Here is a 4610-nt window from a genome sequence, read left to right as displayed (position 1 = left end):
TATTGGATTACATTAAAAATTTTATCTAGCTTGCCTCCTTGGATCCTTCCGAGTGTTTATCAAAGCAGGTATACTTTCTTTGTTCATTTATTAGATGGGAGAACTGAGGTTCAGATAAGCCAAGGCATTCAATGCAAGGACACACAGTTCCTTGGAGACAGCAGAGATTGTGACCCCAGAACTGTCCTACCTTTAGAAGACACAGATGGGATGGATACCATGGCAACAGCTTGCCCTCTCTCCCAGTGAAGTTATGGCCAGCAAACTTCATTCTCAGCATAATGGCTAGCAGGTCATTTCCAAAATTCTCTCCTAACCCATGAAATAGGAATGGCACTTTAAAACTTTGAAAAATACTAGTGACATTTACCTATGTTGATACATTGAAATAAAAAGCAGCTTTTTTGCCCATTTCATTTAACCCCTTCTCTTTAGCTCAATTGCCCTTGATTTCTAACACAGCTTCATCCCCCATCCCTCACCCTCCCACCCAGAGATGCATCAGGTCTCAAGTTCAGCTTAATCCAACTGCTAGATGTATTATTCATTTCTACGCTTTAATGATGTGATAAGGTTTCTGGAAATAGGAAAAGGCTCATTAAACTGTCATTTGAATATAGATCACACCTAAATTCTAAGGAAGACAAAGTCTGCCAGCTGAGGATGTGTTTGCCTTCTCTACACAGCTCTTTGCAAACTGGGAAGGCAGAAAGAAGCATTTCAACGACAAGATGCCCCAGATTAGCATGTATTCTTGATTTATTCTGTAATTAACGTTAACTCACAAACAGAGTGAGGCATTCAGGGAGACAGGGAGTGAGCACAGGCCAAATGAAGAAGGATTCTGCGATGTCAGACATGGTGAGATGTGTGTTTTGTCCCTGTCTCTGTTCCGTGGTTTGATCAGGCAGGCTCCATTAGAAGCAGGGCATATTGCACAGATTTTAATTTGACTCGCATGGTTTAGAACACGTCATCCCTGCCTGCAGAAACTGATTTGAAAACACAACAACTTGTCTGCCCATTTTCTTCTCTGTTTACTTTCAGGCTTGAGAAGATGCTTGGAAACATAGGCATGCAAAGGAAGGATTTGATGTATTGCCAGATGCTAGAGAAAGGGGCATTTCTCCATTTTTCAATTCCCATGAATCCAGAAACACTGAAAGTTAACCTGTGCTAAAAACACTGTCCTACATCAACCCTTGGCTTGTACACTCAACAATTATTTTCTCATTTATTCCATACTGCCACCCTCTGAGTCTGGTTACTGTTGTCTTGAGACCTGGGTGGCCTACCCCTAGACACTTTGTCTGGGTAAGTCTATTCTGTCCCTCCACAGTTGTGAGTACCTCAGTGGGAACAAGAAGTCCCTCCCTTGGGCTAATGGGGCATTTCACCAGCCCCCTTTAACCTAGGAATTCCCTTCTCCAGTATCCCAAGCCCAATCCAGTTTTTGAGTGGCTTTCTGATCTATCCTATGTGGATGGGGTCTGCAGCACCATCTCAGGCCTCTTGTCCACAAACTGTCTATCTGTGTGGCTTGTGGACATAGTTTCAAGTCGGATAGACTATGGGGTGGATCCAGGATGGGAAGAGAAGAGGAGTGGAGCTGTGAGTAGAAGCCTAGGCCATGTTCCATGCACATTAGAACATGAAGGAAACACATTAAGTATAAGAAGTCTGAATTCAAACACTGTTCTGAAGCCATTATGAAATTGGATTTAGCATGAGAGGGCATTTTAAATTGTATCTTATTGTGTTTTGCTTTTCAGTGATTTGACAGACATTTTGCATAGGCTGTCCTTTGTAGTCCTGACCTCGGCTCTGAACTTGTCAAAGGTGAGCTTGATGTGGGCACAGTTACTGTCTAAGCTTACTTATGGGAATGCAGACAGAGAAGCCACATGCTAGTAAATGCTGAAGTCAGAGCTTGAATACAGGAAGTTTTATTCCAGGTCTACTTTCTCAACCAGTACCTCAGATTTTCTATTAACATGTTTCTGTGGCTTAAATATTAATGTCCCTTGACGTCACATATTGGAACACAATACTGTAGTGAGATATTCACTATGTCCGCACCTGTTGCACTAACCATGCCCATTGGGGGTGGGGAAAGGTGCACACATGACCTGGGAGAACTAGGTCTGGGATGGGATCCTGGAGCACTCTCTTGCTTGCTGGACAGAGACAGAGGGAATCCAGAGGCATCCTTGGGACTGGAACCTGCCGGTGGTCATTTATCTCTGTTGTGTGTCCTTGGCATCCTCCAACCTTTTTGTCCCCATTTCCTGGCCTTCCTGTCAGCTAGCAGGGACGTTTTGCCAAGGACACTGCTATTACTTACTCTAATTGTAGGTCCTGGAGACAAGAACACAAATCCCCTGGAACTGGAGTTACAAACAGTTGTGAGCTGCCATGTGGGTGCTGGGAATTGAACCCTGGTCCTCTGGAGGAGCAGTTGGTACTCTTAACTGCTGAGCCATCACTTGGTAAAACATGAGACTCTTAATCTCAGGGTCATGAGTTTGTGTCCCACCTTGGGCACCATTTTGTTACTATAAGCTTCCCCCCCCCCCCAGCCTGGTCCTAGAGCTGCATCAGCCCCAATAACACACAGAGACACTGTATTAGATACAAAGCTGTTGACCTGTTACTAGTGTTTCTTATTGGCTAACTCTGTCTTAAATATTAAGCCATTTCTATTTATCCAAGTATTTCCACATGGTCTTATCTTACCAGAGAGAGGGTCTGGACCTCTTCTCTAAGTACCTACATCTTGACTCTCCTCTATTACATCTCCCAGAATCCTTCTTGTCTCCTAGTCCCACCTATCTTGCTTTCCTATTGGCCAACAGGGCTTTATTCATTAACCAGTATGAGAAACATATTTACAGAATGATATCTCCCATCATCTCCTCTTTTCTGTCTAAATAAAAAGAAGGGTTTTAACCTTAACATAGCAAAATATATCACACAACAGTTATCAAGTAAGAATCACAGTTAACAATATTTAGTCCATTAACAATTAGTAAGATTTAAGAAAATATTCCATTATCTATCTTATCTTTGTGAGTCTAAAGTCTATGTAACTTATCTTTAAGCCTAACTAAGGAAAACTATAACCATAACTATCTATCTTCAACTCCTTCAAAGACCACAGAAGGATAGTACATAAACTCTAGAAATGACAGAGACAACTCACTGCCTGGTCAGTCACCTGAAGTTCTTCTGTAATCTTCCATCTTCAGCCCACAGGCCATTGTGTGTCTGGCACACTCCTCAGCAAAGCAGGAAACTTTAAACTGTCCATCTGTATTGGCAGTTTGTCAGTCATTTTTCTCTGTGTCCTGCAGACTGTCTGGCAGACTCTGTGTAGCAATGTCCATCTTGAATCAGCAGTCAATTTTCTGTGGGTTCTGCATGTCCAGTTTATATAGTATAAAGTCAAACAGTCCAGACAAGAGCAGTATTTTGTCCAAATGCCTAGTCTTGCCATATTGGAAGTAAACTCCATAACGAGTTTCTTCAATGTCCATCTTCCTTTTTGGTGCAGGTGGTGTTGCCAGGAGCATTTATGTCTCATTGTCGAGAAAAACTCTAAACCATTTTAAATGCCATATTCTGTAGGCCTTTGAAAGGTTTGAAGAATGCCTATATCTCAAATACATGTCTGTATATCTAGAAATCTTAACTAACTTAACTATAAGATCTGACTATCATAGGTATTATCTATAATCTGTATTGAATTATACATTACATTTCTAAATGAGCTATAAAAATAAATACCTAAACAAGAGGAGAAATATACATATCACAAAATTGACCTTAAATTTGTATCAATAAATGAAAATTCATTCCAACACAAAGTAATCAATAAATGAAAATCCATTCCAAAACAAAGTAATCACATCTATACCATAATCCCCTTTTTACCTTTAAAAAGAGATTGGTTGTGGTCATTAACCATTTATAACCAACTCCATTTAAATGGAAACAAACATTTATTAAAAAATATTTGGGAATTTGAATTTGGGCATTGTTCATTCCAAACTACTCTCTGCTGGTAAAGGGTGCTGTCATGGGGATCCTAAGAAGAAGTAGAAATCCTGGCTAGAATGGTGTGCAAGGCTGCCTTGTTCAAGCTGTTTTGAATGTTGGATAACCTGGAATGTTGTTTCTGGGGGTCTGGCTTGATCAAACCACATTAGTCTGGAAGGAATCCACAGCTTTTTATTTTCTGTGGAAACAAAAATAGAAATCCTTTTCCCCAATAACTTGTCCTTAGACTTAAATTTTGGAGTCAAAGCATTTTTAAAATATATAAATTGAATTAATCCAGCAGTATTTCCTTTATCAGTTGTTGTTATTTCCTCAGCAGTAAAACAATTTGAAGACAACAGAATAGCATATAGTAGCCACTGTTTTTCTGTGCTTTCCATCTTTATGTGGCTTTTTTATTACTCTGTTTTTTTTTTTTTACTTTCTATTTTTTCATTTTTTGAGACAGGGTTTCTCTGTGTAACTCTTATCTGTCCTGGGATTTACTCTGCATACCAGGTTTACTTTCAAATTACAGAGATTTGCTTGCCTCTGTCTTCCGAGTGCTGGGA

This window comes from Phodopus roborovskii, unplaced genomic scaffold (assembly GCF_943737965.1).
Source record: "Phodopus roborovskii unplaced genomic scaffold, PHOROB, whole genome shotgun sequence".
NCBI classification, from domain to species: Eukaryota; Metazoa; Chordata; class Mammalia; order Rodentia; family Cricetidae; genus Phodopus; species Phodopus roborovskii.
Note: the sequence above shows the minus strand (reverse complement) of the source record.